Source organism: Rhyacophila brunnea, unplaced genomic scaffold, assembly GCF_057557595.1.
Source record: "Rhyacophila brunnea isolate RB1 unplaced genomic scaffold, BYU_Rbru_1.0 scaffold_18, whole genome shotgun sequence".
In the NCBI taxonomy this organism is placed as follows: Eukaryota; Metazoa; Arthropoda; class Insecta; order Trichoptera; family Rhyacophilidae; genus Rhyacophila; species Rhyacophila brunnea.
Genome location: NW_028232837.1, coordinates 13454720 through 13474137, shown reverse-complemented (window position 1 = coordinate 13474137; position 19418 = coordinate 13454720).

Genomic DNA, 19418 nt, shown 5'->3' with positions numbered 1-19418 from the left:
TTCTGCCAGAACAGAGACAAAATACGACCTTATGGTGGAGTTCAAAAGAAATTTTTGACTCCTTTATTTCAGGTTATATGGATACTATCCGTGAGTTTATCCAATTAGTTTCTCTTAAGTATGCTTACATCATCATCATCATCAGCCTGAATCTATCCACTGCTGGATGAAGGCCTCTTCAAGCTGCTTCCACTTCTTTCGGTCCTGTGCATTGCGTTGCCACGTACCTACTTCCGCAGAACTTTATCATTTCATCGATCCTGCGGCCTCTAGGTCTGCCCTGCGGACGTTTTGTACCACTGAATACCACTGTACCGTTGGATACCACTGGATGACTAGATTTGTCCAACGATTGCCTCTTCTTCGAGCTATGTGTCCAGCCCATCTCAATTTAGGGTTTTTAATAAACTCTATTACATCGCAAACCCTTGTCTGCTTCCTTATCCACTCATTCCTCTTTTTGTCTTTTCGCGCTATGCCCAGCATGCACCTCTCCATACCAGGTTGTGCTACTCTAAGTTTCTGGATCTTAAAGTAGTTCAAATAGTTTTAAAAACTTAAGGTAGTTTAAATGCTAGAAGATATCAATATTTGGTCACGTATTTTTTTCGACTTCTACGTAGTGTAAATGAGAACTCTGCCATTATTGGTGGTATCGACCTGTGTGTCCCTGATAACTATCTTAGAAATCGGGAGCATCAGTTGTTTGTTCTCCCAAGGCGGAAAACTAACCTGTCATTGGTGATGCCAATTGGGAGGGCAATAATTCTGCTCAACCAAATCGCTTCGGATGTTGATATATTCTACCTACGTGAGGATGAGTATATGTGGGCGTTGTTTTATAAATTCTTAAAATAGGGTCCACTTAGCTTTGCTTCCATGCTTTATAGTTTTACTTTACTTTTCACACTGTTTTTTTGTGATACTGCATATATTCATTTTGTTTTTGCACTGTTTTAATACTTTTTAAATGTCATGTTTTGAACATCTTAAATTTATAATTTGTAATGTTCATCGTATGTTAAAAAAATGAAATTGAATATATAAACAGGCGGACAAAAGCATTACATAATCAAACAATTTATACAGTAATTAAGAATCACATCATGGAAAACACGAGCACACGAAAAAATCATTTGGTACCTATAAGTCATAAAATAATGGAAAATAAAATATAAAAAAGCACAGGCAATACCTATAAGAAAAATAAACAATAAGTACAGTAATTGACCACCTTTCAATCAAAACCTGCCTAACTCCATGAACTAAATTGTTGAATAATATCAAAAAAAAGCTTATGTGGGTTTAATTATTAAGTAGGTACCCATAGAAAACAAGAATTGTTAAAAGAATTGAATGAAGAAATCAATATTAACACAATACCCATCGGATTTTTAATGCGGAATCAAAATTTAAAATTTTTATTTAATATTTGGATTTAGACTGTTTAAGGAAATGAAGTGGTTCAAAATTGAAAAAAAAAATACTAGGTGTGTAGGTATGCAATACCTAATGAGACATATGTGTTTTATTGATTTTGGTGAATTATTATTTTATTTTAATGAAATGGGGATTAAGGTATTTACCTAGTTAGTACATGGGGCATTTAATCATGACGGCAATACACTATTATTATTTTTTTACTATCTTAGCAACCTGTTTTGACATTTCGCTTCGCCTGACATACTAATATGGTTTTTTGTGGTTGTTAATCTAAATATTTTAAATGCGTAATGATGATTCGGTATGCATATTGGAATGCTTATCGTATTGTTGTCATCAGTGGGTTAACAACCAGGCCCGCCTTCTGATCACTATTAAGTCATGAATTAAAACTGGCTTCAAAGTGTCTATGACCTATATATCTATACCTACTATGGCGACTGACTTTTACATTTATATCTTAATAATCTGTGATTAGATAGCATTTTAGTAGGTATTCGTAATGCAGTGACGTGATGGTCACCCCAATAAATTACTCAAATATATTTAGTAGATATCTATTTGACGTTTAGAACTCACAAGGCCTGGCGTAATCTGGAAAAATGTCAAAAAAATCAAACATCGATTCGACATCGGCTTACTAATCCGCTACGACAATGACCGGCAGTCAAAACTGGCCATTGATGTCGTTATCATCATCAGCATCGTATCGCGATACGCTACTGAATTGAGGCCTCCCTAATCTCTTTCCGTGACTCACGCGAGCGCATATACCTATATGATTACATGCAAGATCACGTTATTATTTTAGTGAAATGTCGTGATGAATAAAATAATTAAAGATAAAAAGAACTTTTTATATACAACGTTTTTAAATTTCCTGTTGAATTATTATGCTCAATATGTTCAAACTTGTACTTGATATGAAGTAAATAAAAAACAAACAAACAAACAAATATAGAAATACTGAATACTGAAATGTCATTTTGATTTCCATAGTAACGCACGTATATATTAATAATTTAGTTGCTAGGACCACCACCTAGCGACTAGCAACCGATAATAGTGGATTGGATTACGGATTTCTTCCGAAATAACTTTTCATACAAAACGGAATTAACTGAAAATGAATTCAATTCTACTTAAAGATGGCTAAAAGTATTAAAAGAATGCATTGGCATCGTGTTCTTATATATTCTAAAAGTTTCAAATGTCTAGCTAGTCGGGAAGTTAGTTAAAAATCGATTGCAAGATTTGTACCGGATAAACAACCACCGGACAAATAAGAATACGAGCTAATAAAACGTTGTAAAATGGGACATTACCTCGTTATGAAAGTATTAGGTACATAGGTATCAAGCACAAAACAGATCAATAAGATAATTAGTAGATTGAAGATCAAGGCTTTGAAGCCAGTTTGCGTTTTTAACTTACGACGGTCAGTCCATAAAACACAATAAATACCAAGTCAACTGAATAACGTCAAATATTACGAATATTGAATGCACGTTTCATTTACGTGATAAACTTTAACACAATCACTGCTAACCTTTTAATTACCACATTTAAATAACACGTTAATTATATCTAATGTCGAACGACTCCAAATGCGCCAGTCGCTCCAAAGTCCAATGCTCCAAATAACATAATATCTATTGCTTAACACGTCGTGTTTCAGTTCATCCCATATTTCTCCACATTCCAGAATCGTACGTTTTTACAGTCAAACCCAGAAGATAATACACTTCCCTTGTTTTTATGTTCCCTAATATCAAGGTACTCGTACCAAATACGCGCGTCAATATTATTTTACTCCCTACTTCAATTATAGTTTGTCAATTTATGGCTACGGCCGTATGTTGTAGCTTAACCACTGGGGAATGACAAAAGGAATGGCGTATTTCAAAAAAACACTACCTTATTCTTAGGTCAATAATTATTATAAAGCAATCATTATTCATAAGATGTTTATCACACTTGAATGGTCAAAGACATAGCTTATAATAAATATCTTTAGAATCATCTTCAAATGTGTTAATCTTGCCGATTTTTTGAATAATAAAATGCCTAATTCTTGTCAAATTTGGGATCACAGACATTATCAATATAATTTTTTATCGTGAATATTTTACAAAAATTATCCCGTAATAAATTATGCTAATGGTTTAATAAATGCGTTTAAAAATTAAGAAATGTAAAAAATCTTAACACCACTGCACAGTTATGTACCGAAATATGACTATATTCTAAAACATTAGAGCGAGAGGTTTAAAAGAATACTATTTTATGTAACAAAAATACTTTATGCAGTCATCAAATGTTTAAAATAATTATAAAGGATAATAAGGCGTTAAAATTATATAAATAGATTATCTACAACGTTTAAGGAGTGTCCAGGATCATGGTTTGAAAATACAATAAAAACTCAATTTTGACCTTCGACGAGCATGTCCCCCCTTAAGAAAGGCGGTGGTCTTTTTAAGGCACGTACCGTAGAGGCTCCAAACGCTGGCTGATTTGCCATTCAGGTAATTTTCGTAAACAGATTGACAAATATCCAACGTTTCGGTTTCGTGTTATAGTTAGTTACCTACCTATTATTTATTTCAATTTACGACAACGTGATGGACTGTTTGTTCATTTATATACTTAAGTATAGAAAATATCATGCTTAAATTTTTGTTCGGTTTTTAAGAGTACCTACTTTTTTTTTACCTACTTGTTACCCATCTAGATAGTAGATTATATTAATTAGCCAAAAACGTGTATGTATGTTAATATATCTACCTATTAATAGACAATAGACTCCATTTGGCAATCCGTTATTCACACCTTTTCATTTAAAAATATAATGACAATACGCAATAATGGTTAGAATTGGTATTCATAAATGACATTTCAAACAATTAAAAAATATAATGATGTTTCAAAAAAAGAACGAAGTTGTTTTGTTTTTCAACTCAAACGAGCGCGCGTGCGCGAGCTCTATTTTTCTCAACAGTGGCGTGCTAAACTTGGCGTCAGCAGATAATAAAATAGAAACATTTTTTAATTTTAATTAAATTACATACAGTGTTTTCATAACATGTAGATCAATAAAGTAGGTGTTATAGGGTATGAGATAACTGGGCGCCAGGACAATTGGGCGCCGCACGGTTGAATAAAATAAATAGACATTCGTTACGATGTTATACAGAAAATAGACGAAGAATCTCAATCAGTTTCTATCTACTATGTACCTACTTAGTAGTTTTAATTAATTTTGTTCTTAACCATAGAACAGATAATAAATAGAATACCGATAGGTTATATTCAATACGCCGCATATTGATGCAAGGCTTTGAATGTGTGAGTGTCCTACGAAAATGAAATACGCATTATGCACATGCAATAGTGTGTGTAATACACCAACATTAAATTAGCGTAAATGCATAAGCCAAGAGCAGCTTTCAGTATTCGGCGTAAAACGTATTCTTGACACGTGTGTAAAGTTAACCCAGATTCTTCCTTACTCGAGTCGGTTACCTGCTATCGCCTTACCCGTTATTTATTTCAGTTCCCATTATTTCTGAGTTCAGTGTTCTTAACATAATGTTTTTTATTGTGGATTGAAGATTATCATGCCTGAGGCTTTATATAAAAATAAACTCTCTTCTTGTTGGAACCTAAACATTTTCACAATTAAATCATTATTTATGTGTGCATATTTAAACACTCGGCAAGTAAGTGTTAAATAATAATTTAAATATAAATACATAATAATACTTAATATATATTTAAAAAATATGTAGATACCTATAATTTTCGAACGTCTATTTATTTTTGAATTTCATTCGATTGCGTGGCGCCCAGTTGCTCCGGCGCCAAATCGTCCTATACCCGTGTAATGCAAGTTTTATAATTAATATAGAAAATATGAGCCGGAATGACGAAAATTCAATAACGTTCTTCTCATTTAAATTAATATACCTAAGTACATTATGAATAACTACATTAAGCCGTCTACGTCCATTAATTTGTACGAATATCGACGAATTTTAATGTGGCCATTTCTTTGCGAAAAGAAAGCATTTATCCTACAAGTGCAAGAGCTGATCGCGTTGAAGATTTGTTACCAGTCTCAAGACCATCTGAAAAATTCAACTGACCGTCGTTTTCATTGTTTTATAATATGTATTTCACCACACGTGAAGAAAGTTAGCCTTCGATAATATATTATGACACCCGCGGTGGCCGCGCAGCTTAAGCGTTGGACTATCACGCTGTGGGTCTCAGGTTTGAATCCTGGGTCTGGCAAGTACACATATTGTTTTTCAATTTGTGTGTGAGTCAAGGTATGGACCTAATAGGTTGAGCAAGTGGCTGACATCCATTTCTCGTAAAAAACAAAATCTGTTAATACAAACCTCTACTCTGTGGAGGCCCAATTATGATCCTATTAGGATCGGACATGGTCGGAAATATATTATTACGTACTTATCTATTGTTTACCCATCTTCACCGTGGAGCCTCAAATCAGTAAGTATGCACTAAAGGCCTCCAAGTACCTTAAACTGCCACTACTGTCTGGTCTTTGTTTATGCTTCTTATCAGACTAAAATATATAGTTTTCATAGCTAACAACTCAACAAATTTCAATATTTTAATTCTAATCACCCTTTCGGGTAAACAGCTTTGTAGGTAATTACTGTCCAGCAAGAAGATTTAGGCACAAGCCAAAGGCACTGCCGTCGACTAAATGGGAGGAACTTGCTTGTTCACAGTTTTAACACGTAGCCAAGAAGTTCTTGTTGGACAGAACTATTTATTCATTTGAATATAAGTATCAACTGTCCATTTTTTGTGTAAGACATTGCAATAATTAAAATGAAAACATAATATGTATAAATACCTATACCTACTATTAATTCTATAAAATTTAATAAACTGAAAATGCCCTGTTAAACGAAGGAAACTGATCTTTGTCGTTTGTTGAATAAGACGTATTAAATTAATGTTTTTTTAACACATTTACGCAGTTTTGATAGATAACAAAATATTATAATACATCACTGTTAAGTTAATACAACATCCACTCTGTGGAGGTCCATAGTATGATCTTCTTAGGGTCGGACATGATAAAAATAATATCGCACATGGGAAATAATAGTGGCACAACTCGAAAATCTTGTTTTTGCAGGAGGGTAGTTTGAATATTGTATTTTGGTGTGTTAAATCAGTTTTTTTTAATTTACTTTATAATAGCGAGAAGTTGGCACACTTGAGTCATCTCATTTTAATTGAATTCAAGTAAAATGTTATAATATGATAATGACAAAAATGCTTTAAAGGCCACCATTATATTTTTAAGAATTATGCCGCTAATTTGTGCGGATAGAAATAATATCTTGGAACATTTCTGCATACAACTCAAAAATGACAAATTTGGACTTGTGCCACTATTACTCCCCTGGTGCGATATGTTGTAGATACATATCTACTCACCTTGAGATAAAATGGTTAGGTACATTCGGCATTTAACATTTACAAGTAAGTAGTAGGCAAAAAGGTCAACCTACGTAAAATCTTTCTCACGTATGTAAAATTATGTGTTATCTACTGTTTTTTTCTTCTTCGTTTTTGCACGATACCTACGTAGTTTAGTGTTGAAAAAATTGTTTCACAAAATCACGAAAACTTGGTTAGCAAGTTCACACCCTTACAGTCAAAAACTAATGTCACGCCATTCTCCCGAACTGTCATTCAAAGATTTGAAATGACATTGTCAAGTTCTCATTACTATTCCCGCCGCTTCAGCGCTGCGGCCGATTTGAGAAACTTCTTTTCCAACATTTTCCCGCCAATATATCGTGATCACAACATTTTTACTACATAACTAAATAATTTGAAAACATTTCTGAGAAACATAATACCTATAACCAATATAAAAAAATAATCAAGCTTTAGGTACGTGTCCTATCAAATTGCGACTAAGTTAACTCAAGCGCTTTCCAAATTCCGTTATTTTTTAATCAGCTTTTGTATTTTAAAGTAGGTATTAGGTATAATTACCTTAATTATTAACTGGTTTCAGGATCACTCATCTGTTTGTTATAACGTTGGTAGGTACTTGAACTTGCTATTAATTTGTTCAAATTATGTATGTTCAATAAAAGAATGTTACATTTTTTAATCTTGGTAACTACCTATTAGTTAAATAAAAAAAATAGTTTATTATATTATTTACTACAATTTTGGTGTCGAGGATTTTAATGAATACCTACTTTTGGCAAATAAATTTTAGTTACGAACAGTTTTCACACCACCATATAGGCAGCGGCGGTTTCCTTTGTAGCAAATAATGATGCAATCGATTCATTGGAAACTTCAATAAGGCACCTCAAAACAGTTCAAAACAGTAATCATTTTTTTAAACTATATGTAGGTACTAAAATCTTATAATGTTGCGTATTTCTCACAAGTTATAAAATATTAACAAAAACATATTAAAATCCTTGCAAATATCATCATAAAAGTTTATAATAGATACAAATAACTGCACAAACAACTTCTTACTTGTACGTCATACATAAAATAAACCATTTCAATAATATCTATATTTTTTATCGATATGATGAGATTCTAGAAAAGTGATGCCCTTTATCGTTATTATTTATATTTCATCTTGGGGGGGGGGTGGGCTCAAAATCAGTCAGTGCCTCTGGCCTCCAAGTTCTTAAACCCACCACTACATACAGCCTACTGATTGATGCGTAAAATATTATTCAGACATGTAGATAACTGTTTTTTATAAGGATATAATAAATAATCATTTGATTCCCAACCTGTCCCGTGGACATGGTTATAAAAAGCATTATAATTTTGATATCAACTGCATATATCTATATATATATAATTTGAATTTTTAGGCTTGACCTGTAAATAAATTGCGTTTTCCCGAAAAAGTGTCCTTTTGGACTTAAAATACCTACACTTATTCTCAAGTACAGATTTTGTTAGAGATTTAGCGATTAAAACATCGAAGTAGCTCTTAGCATCAAAATAATTAGATGTCATTTATTTATAAATCATCACATTGGTTGGTTTTTTTTCCGATTTTTTTTTTCAAAATTTGCCACTCTCTTGATCATTTTCTGAACCCACAAGTGATGCAGCTCAGAAGTTTACGAAGTCTTAATCCCGCCCTGGCTGCATACCGACATACAAAAATTCGCAAAGAAGCACTACACAATGCTCGTACGAATAGCTTCTATTATATTATTAGAATAAAGAATACAATAATGATTTAATGTTCGACACTTTAGAAGTGAAAAAAAAATGAATGGATAGATGATTAATGTTGATTGAGTCGCAAAGTAAAAATCTATCTACAGAAATATGGCGAATACTAGGTACCGAGTAATGGCAAAGACTACCCAATGGCATGTTTAGTGACGGAGAAGCCTGACGCACTGATTGATTTCGAAACCCACAACGATAAAAAAAACAAATTTTAATTTAACAAATAATACAAATACGATGCATTATTTTTATTTTGTATAAATTACACAAACATGATTGAATCGCATTATAAGATACTTAAATTTATTCAAGTAAACGTCAATATACATTCATACAGCATAGAGTAAAAACAAAACAATGGTTCGGTTGGTCGATGGTGTGCGTGCGAATGTCCGAGCCCTACATGATACTAATTATCTGGCAGCCGATGTTCCCGTAGTGCTGACAACGGTACACGTATTCGTACGCATACAATCCAATTATCGAATCATTGTTTTCTTTTTACTACACGTATGTCTGCAAATTTAATATCTTCCAGCTTCTTAACAGCTTTCATGAATTTATACTAAAACACGAATATAACCTAAGTAGGTAAATTACAATAATAAATGTAGGTACCTTTAAACAAAATCTTTTGAGATAAGTATATCAACTTACATCAATGAGGTATGGATAAGACATTAGCAGTTAGCACCGCAGGCGAAAAAAACCTACATTTGCAGAATCTACTATCAAAGATGTAGGTATGTACATATTAGATATATAATATACGAAATTTTTGCCTTAACTTTCCGTTTCTTAGCAACGCATAATATGCCTAATGCCATGTGACGTCATTGATTTTAACATTGTTGAATGATAGTTGACCGATTATGCCATGAAATCTAAATCGACATTATTAAAAATCATAAAGTTATAAGAAATAATGCGCATTTTGGTATAATTTAATAGTTTCAAGATGGCGCTAGATTTATTTTTTTCATTATCTACGAGTGGAATAATAAATAACTAATGTGAGGATTGTATTTTGAAAATTCTTGTCGATACCTATTTCAATTATTTTTACGAGTCAATCTAAATTTCTTTTAATAGTACCTGTTTAGTAAAATTATTAATAGTCTTCAGATAAATTCGTACCTTGCATGTAAATGTCTATCTCTTATTGTTTTACCTACTATTTTCTATGGTTACAAGCAATACCATAAAAACATTTCTTCGTTCAAAATGTATTGTCAAATAGTCAATTTCACCATTAACCTTTCAGTGAGTAAGGTAGGGAGGCATACATCTACTTTTTGACATTAAAAATAATAAATAAAACCTTTATAAGAAAAATATTAACCACAAAAAAAATGTCAAACAAAGGTAGGGCATTTATACGTCAGTACACATGTACCTACACTTCATAATACAAAACTCACAATGGAAATGGGAAAAGGTTGACCGAAAAACAATTTTCCTGAAAGCACTTTTCGTGGTTGATGGATTTTGGTCGAATGGCATGCCATTATTTTTGAAAGTGAAATTTAATGTCAAAGATCAGAGGTTGGTGTTTTTTTTATCTTGAACTAGTAACAAGCAACGTGAATGTCAAATTAAATGGCAACCCATAAATTAAACAAAAATAATAATGAATAAGATAAATTAATGATACTGTTTTATTCAAAACAGGTTTTTTTGGGTTTTGCCATCTATGGTTTAGTAGTATTTTATATTTTTGTAGTTATTCTATTCTACTATAAATATTTTGATGTTACAAAATGGTTAGGACATCTATTGGAGAGTAGTTATATTATTATGTAATTAGATATGCTATTCGAATATAGATGTCACATAAACCATAACCTATGCCATTTTTAGTGAAATTGTTTACACTGGTTTACATAGTACAATTGTCAATTACCATTCAATTTAGTGAAGAAAGTTTAATCTCTAGATAAAACCTTGTTCACTTATGTGAAATCACTTTTTTGGATCACAAGGTTCCAACTAGTTTTATCAAATTCATGTATTTCATATTAATTAAAACATTAATTGTTTCTAAATAATGCATACCGTCACTGTTTTAGCAAAACCATCTATGTGCACTTTCTCAAATTGTGCAGGAGAAGGATAAAACTGAATAAAAAAATAATGTTACATTTAAACATTAAAATTATGAAGAATGCTTTATTATAATCATAAAATGATCTAAGATTATTATTTTGTTTACAAAAATCTTTCATTTTTAATACAAAAATAATAAAAATACAGTTTGTGATGTCACATAAGTTATTTTGATCGTTTTGTAAATGCACATAGTTTAATTTATTCATCAAAATGTGAATATTAATAAATTTGCACTCATGAAAAACTGTTACATAAATAATAGTTAAAATATACATAGTGCGTTAGTGATAAATTGCGATATCATTTTATTAATTATTAATGCAATAGTGAGATGATATTATATTTATACGTTCGTTTACTTTCTATTAGCAGGTTTAAATGTTAGGTTATCGTAGAAATAATGGTGATCTTTCTCTATTACACTTTTTAATTCCTGAAGATGTATGTATTTCGACTGCGATATTGGCAATGATTCATTATATATATTACAAAGGCAATCAAACGGTTGCACTGATAAAGTTGAGTTTGTAAAAGATTGTTCCATCTGGTAGATACTTTAACATTTTAATATCATATACAACAGGATCTCTGATTCGTTTTCCGGGTCTGATTGAACTTAATCCAGATTTAATCTTATCCATAATTCTTAAAAATTTAAAATCGATGAAATTAATTTTATAAGGTTGTTTTGGTCTTACTAGCCGCATACGTGCTATATAATCAGATGGTGAATATATTGGAGGCTTAAAATACTTTTCTAAGGTGGCATATGTGCACTATCGGCCTCCATCATGGTGTGGCCTTTTTCCAGAAAAAGCTGTTGAATCTCGATGTTTTTTCTCTCTAAAGATATAACTTAGAGCAGTAGCGAATAATTTATTTCGGTTTTGATATCCACACCCATCCGATATTAGAATTATTTCATTGTATTGTCCTGCTTTCGATGAGATGAGATAAATTCATTAGAAGATACATTATTAAGAATGTATATGGTGAAATTGTGTAGTTGCAGTTTTTGTTTATAATACATTTGTGCATGTGTTTTGGACATAGCAGCACACTTTGGAGATCCAAACCGTCCAGTAATACTTCTGGTACTCTCCTTCATTTCATTTTTGGTCTTATAGCATCTTTTTTTTTTTAATAATGTGGCTATTGTATTCCATTTCTGAAACATTCTTCATTTTATAACCACAGCAGATGGCAGTGATGGCACACTGATCTTTGCGTGGTTGGTGGATATAGATTTTTTGCTGATAAATATACTGGAGTATATTCTGCTGCTTTATGACCATTTTCCAGAGACCATTTTTTATATTCATCATGCATTTTGTATTTTGGATCGGTATTTTCTCTGCAATAATGGCTGGGAACTTTGGAATTAGATCCAACCATAATGTAACATTTTTCCACAAATCTCTCCCGTTTTGATTTTTGGTTGCACTACCAATTATTTATCTTCAGTCAGATTCTTATTACCTGTCATTGTTGCTTTCAATTGGCCACTGTCATCGAGACGTTTGTAGTTGTTTACCCAACTTTTAAATTAATTCTCGCCTATACCCTATTGGCCATGTAGGCATCTTCCAGAAAAAGAGGAAGAGCGTCTGCGCGATGGAGCGACCAAGTGAAAGAGCTGACTTGGGGCACCATCCATTCTGCCCTGAGAGAAGCGGAAGATCGAGAGGGATGGAAAGTCTTGGTCGCTCAAAGGATGGCGAAATTTAAATGTGGTCACGATCCTCAGCCATGAGTGCACGACCAAGAAGAGAGAGATTCTAACTGTTAAAAAACTTTTTTAAGAAATAGAATAAATAAACAAAGACATATTTAATTTACCTTCTGAGAAGTTCGACGTTTCAGTAATTTCGAAAAAATGACAAATTGAGTTAGTTATACCAAAATGTTCCTTATTTCAAACTTTATCGTCTGGAAAAACACACTAATTTTTATAATATATACATATGCTTAAAAACAGTTTTGTGCATACGAACTAAATGAAAAATCACAAAATGTTGCCTGGAAAGAACAACTAATTGAGTTAGTGTTTTCTTCCAAAACCATTTTTGCTTTTCACCTTATACTGACAAGCAATGTCATTGCTGACAAGCGACTTACTGTCTATAGTCTCTAAAACAATGTGATCTGAGAGATTGACAGAGCCTGATTTACAATTATATATATTGCTTTTAATCATCACAGTCCTTTAATTTATTCATTTATTATTTTATATTCAAAATCGACAACAAGCGACTGATGGATAAAACACATTAAAAAGATTATTTACATGTAGTCCAGGTTTGTTACCTAACCCATATACATAATCAGAGAGACACACCTATGTTTTGTCTACTTGAGATGATAGTATACACGAAAAGTTATGGTACCAGGTCGGGAAGTGGTCGTGACTCCCAATCCTCACCTCCGTAACTTAGTACTTGATGAGAATCGCGCGCGTACATCGGATTCGTTGAAATCATATAAAGTTTGTTTTGCAATTCGTCCACCTCAGACGATAGTCTACACGAAAAGATATAGCGCCATGCCAAGGAGTCGATGTGGCTCCCACTCATCACATCCTCAATGGGTACCGCGAGCGCGCTTCTGATTCACCTGCATAATAATATGATACACCTACACGGTCTATTTTGTAATTCGTCTACCTAAGACGATAGCAAGTATACACGAAGAGTCACGGTAGCAGCACCGGAAGTAGTCGTGAATCCAACTCCTCACTGCTTAGCTTGGAACTTCAATTACACTGTGTGAGCATCATAGTTTCGTATGTATATGAGAGACACAGTATGACTTTGTATATTATTTAACGCTGGCCATTGTCTTCAAGAATAGGCATGGTGCCAGACAGTGTATTGGTTTCGTTAACTTTTATAATTATTTATACCCACATACCATAAGGCCCCTTACGCATTGTCGACTGGTCTCCGGCAATCATGGTTGCCAGGAACCAGAAAATATGACTGAGCGCCGCAACCACGTGCGTAAATGCTGATTTCCTTTCTTATGACTCTTGGTTGCCAGAGACTGGTCGACAGTGCTTAAGGGGGCTAAGGACCATGAGCCATAAAGATAGCACACAGATTGTACTAGTATTTTAGTTGAAAAAGATAAAGGTTTTTTTTGTTAATTCTACGATAAATAGAATTTTGGTAAAATTTAGGTCACATAAATCCGATTCTTTTTGTTTTGTGTTACTTTGGTGTTAGCGTCATTCTTCTTCTTCATAGTAGGAACCTCATCGCCGAAGGTCGTGACTCGAATGGGCTCCACCCCTCTGTATACCCAACTTCATGTTCGTATTAACTACGAATTCAAAATGTGCTTCTACTAACAAAGCTCACGTGACTCTTCTAACATGAAAGACGCAGTTATTTCATTTGTGATATATCTACCCGAGACAATAGGAAACCAAGAAAGTCATGTTTCCAGTTGTGGAATTGGTCATACCTTTCACGAATCACCACCTAACTTGACTACATGCACATGGTTCATTTTCAATTAAGCCACTGCTGAAACACTTGTTCGTAATAGTTATGAGAGATGCAATTTCTTTTATGATTCTTCTGCAAGATATGCGGTAACTTAATTGATATTTTCTCGGGCAACAAGTGTCTGTAGGTGGATGTATATTTGATGAAATTGTTCGGAGAGTCAAGCTGGACTGAAGTACTTTTGACCGCCTGAATAATGTCTTCAAAAACGACCTGTGCCTTAAGCGCAAAATGTTAAACCAGTGTGTGCTTCCCGTAATCACATGTGCGTGTGAAACATGGACCCTAAGTAAAAGAGAGACCCAGAAACTTATAATAGAACAGCGTGGTATAGAGAGGTACATGCTAGGCATAACTCGAAATGAAAGAAAGCGGAATGATTGGATAAGAAGACAGACAAGGGTTTGTGATGTAATAGTGTTCTCTAAAAACCACAAATGGAAATGGGCTGGATACATAGCTCAAAAAAGGGACAACCAATGGACAAATTTAGTCATCCAGTTGTACCCAAGAGGTACAAAACGTCCGCAAAGTAGACCTAGAGGCCGCCGGATCGATGAAATGTATTAATGTGAAAGTACTGCGGAAGTACGTGGCAACGCAACGCAATGCACAGGACCGAGAGAAGTGGAATCAACTTGGAGAGGGCTTCATCCAGCAGTGTATTGATTCAGATTGATGATGATGACTCTAACTATGCTACCACCAATGAGAGTTGTTCTGAAATTCCCTTTATTAATATGTCTTCTACTTGTCATCATTTACACATGTACCTACGTATAATTTCTACGCTCTATAAGAATATACTATGCAGTATGTATGTATGTATCTATCTCATTTTTTTTATAAAAATACCTAGATAAGTTTACCCTAAAACTATACTTCAAAAGAGTCAAATTACTCAAAACTAGTATTCTCCAGTTAGTGTGTTCTGCCAGAACAGACACGATATTATCTTAGCTTATTGACACGGCACCCTTTGGTGATTAAGGTAATCATGAAGAGATGCTTTACGACCTTTACGTGGCTAGGACAAGTGTTCCTGATGCCGCCAAAGAGTGTGACACTTCGTACCCTTATGCACAGCCTTAAGGGTTCCGTTGCCATGGCCGGCCCTCCCTCACCCTGCAGCGGTGCTACAAAAGCGACCTACATGCTGCAGGTCTGACATGGCGGGAGGCGCAAGAGTTGGCGATGGACCGAGGGTAGTGGCGTGAACTTATGCTTGCCCTATGCACCAATGCTGGGTATAGAAGGTAAACCATTGCGCACTACCAGAAAATGCTATTCTGAAGACCACCGGCCGCCACTGGTTGTCATACAGTATGTCAGTTTTGGATGGAATCATGTTATTCTCCATGTAATGTTCAAAATTATTGACATCTAGTGAAAATTGTTTTCACTAAATTTGTTTATTATTTCGATAACAGATGTCACTGCAATTATCAAAATTATTGATATCCTATTCTAGCTAAAATTGTTTATAATAAATATTTATTGTTTCCATGACAGATGTCACTGCAATTATCAACCATCTCATCTCATCCAGTGTAAATTGTTCACACTATATGCATATTATTTCGATGACAGATGTCACTGCTATTATCAAAATTATTGACATAATATTCTAGTGAAAATTGTTTCGGCAAAATGTCATTACACTGTAATTTAGAAGAAATATAGATTTTTATAAAAAATATTAGTTGATCTTTTTGTGACATATCCGTTATCAGACGTCGGCAATGATTTTGGCTATCATTTCTCTGTCCAGAGCGTGGAAGAGCCAAGACGTTCTTCTTACTCCAGTGCCTTGCTTATTGGAAATCTATCCTTAAATCCTTTATATGTTATCACCATTTCCATAACCTAACAAATTGACTGGAATGAATTTTTTGTGTTATATTTACACAAATTTGATGGAACAATATAATAATTTATCACTATTTTCTCACAAACTGTCAAACCGTCAACAAACATAAAAACAGAAGAATAGGGCACAAATCTGAAAAGATTTTCCTATTCTTATTTCACTATCCTTTCACGAATTAAGTACCTTCATTTCGCCAAAGGTGAAAATTGCCGTGCAGAATAAGTGAGCTTAAAATTAGCATGGCCAATCTGCATACAGCAAACAGTGATCAATTAATTATTTATTAAATTATCGAAAATTTAACTACTCTGCAATGATCATTATAATTTTTGCAAGACAACCTATCTAACTTTTTGGCCCGCATAATAAATAAGCGCAAAAAATAAGGTATTATTTACAGTGTAAAGTAATTTCGCTAACTTATTTATTGTCAATCCATTCTATTCTATAACTCCGGAACCGGTTATGTGCCAAAGCAAACTAGTCCGCGGATATGGCCAGGCGTACAATGCCGGCCATACAAAAAACGCGGACTTATTTGCCTGTCTTTGAAGACAGAATGCCAGTGTCGGGCGTTTTTGAATAATTTAAAATTCGGAAGAATACTGGTCCAATAATGGACATTTAGCATATTATGATTGGTAAGTGTTTAAGATAAACTTTCAATATATTTAAAAGAAAAAAGAAAAATAATAAGGTTTATTCTTGCTAAAAAAATCGCAGCCTCTAACTTGCCGCCCCACAAAACCTCCCAGCACTTAATGGCTTTTTAATTCAAATCGTCGCCGTAGATGTCAAGGGAGCCAAGCCACAAATTTGGCGAAAATGAGTTCAGTATACAAAAGCATTAATCATCAAAGATGCAGTGGTCAATGGATTTAAGCCACAAAACTCTTTTGACTACATTTTTTGTACATTTCAATATTCAGTGGTCAAGAGATATAACACACATAACTTCTAAGATAGTATTTTTTTAGTTATTCGTACAAAATAATAAAAAGGTAACATCACGAAGTATATTCTATGTTCAAAGTTTTACCGTTATATCTTTAAAAACAAAAAAGTTCAATAGAAATATGTTACTTTTTTTGTCACACAAAATCTTTGCGCGCCTGTTTCTCAGCATTGATTTTGTGGACTGGCTCTCTTGACATCTACGGCAACCATAGATATATTAAAAGTAAAGATAGGCAACGATTTGGCTTCCTCATACAACTGAATGAAGCATGCCGCCAACAGCCGATAACTCACGATAAATGGCGACGCGATAAAAAAAATGCAGGGCATCACGGAGAATTTACTTTGGTCTTTATAACCTACCCATATAATATAATGTTAACGTGGAAATTTTGCCGCAAATTGATTACCAGCCTGTTTCACCATACTTGCCGGCTTCACCATACTTTCATATACCATGCCGCCCCTAGAGGGCAACGATATGTACCTACTAAGATGTTGGCTGGTTAGCCGGGTAAAATTTCCCATTTTGCGGTTATTTAAAAAACGCAGTTACCCAGTTGAGTCAGTATGGGTTTAACCGTTAGGAAGCTCCAGCTCTTAACAATCTGTAATTTTCATACAATTCTCTTTTTGCTTCTGTTTATCGCCTTGAAGGAATCTATTATTGCAGATGGCATAATATTGTCGGTGTTTTGTAAAAAGGGCGAATTAAACAAAATGCTATTTTACAGGAGGATTTTTAACTTTTGACATTTATTTGTTTATTACCTGTAGATGATTATAAATATCTAACAAGTTTATAATAAAGCTTAGAAAGAATACTATAATAATAATAGGTATTATTATATAATATTTTAAAAAGCCTAATATGTCACATTTGCTTTTTATTTCGTAATTTTAATTAATTTAATTTTAGTCGATTATCGTTTTTAAGTACTTTCCTGTGGAGATACAAATTCGCTGTTTTTACACAACAAAGCTAGTGGGGTACATATTGTATTTTCATTAAAATCTCGATTTCGCCAAAATGGTTGATTCGCCCTTGTTACAAAACACCGACGATATGTAAGTAATAAATAATAAACTTTGGAGTACATAAATGTTCAAATGAAATGAAACAAGAGAATTTCAAAAAAATCATAAACTTTTATTATTACATTGTATAAAAACTAATATAATAAAATGGACGGTTTTTCTAAGGCCACAATAATAGTTCATTAGCACACAAACATGTTAAAAGATCAACACATTTTTACTAAGATAATAAAACTAATATTATTTGTCATATGTGTAAAAATCGAGACACAATAACAGTATCTATGGAATACTTAATGTGCAATATCAATTCCAGAAATCATAAATCTATGCATGGTGAATCAAGCATATTATGATATTTATGTACCATAATATTATTACAGAGAGACATTCTATCAAAAAACTACAAGTGAATATTTATGATTGTTTGACAACCATTACTGTAGGCATTTTTAATCTTTCAAATACGCTTCAATGTAAATTAATTAGTTGAAAAAACATTGTCATTTTTCTATTGCAAATTCATAAAAATCACGTCAGACACACCTGTCAAACATTCAAACAATATACTCCACAGAACACTGATAATATTGAATGTCATAGTGAAATTTATAGTTTAATAAAATCGTTAGATAGAAATGTTTGTAAAAACAAACATCTGACTAAATTAAATTGGTTACATAACCAAATAATTAGCTACCATATTGCATCGTTTATAGGACGGATTATATAAATACCAATAAAATAAATCATTATAAAAACTTTATTACAAAGATAAAAGCCATACAATGACAATCAAAAGTAATATAATATTTATGGACTGATGCAGTATTTATTTAAAGATAGCAGATTGATCGCATCGATTTATAGACAGCTCAAATTGAGAGACACCAAAATAGGGAGAACAAAAAACACGCGTCTTATAAACAATACAATATGGTATACACTATTTTTAACATCAGATACCGTACAATGAATACTGTATTTTATTTTATAATTAGATACATTATTAACATATGAACTAAATTAAACATAACAGAATGTGAGATTTGTACATCAGAGAAATATACTTATGAGGACGGAAACTTTAAGTGCGTATCGAACACAAAAATAAAAAAATAAATCAAGTAGGCTTCATTGCGAAACGACTGTAATAAAAATATTTTACTATTAACTTTTTTTGGCAACTAAAATTAATAAAAAAAATCATT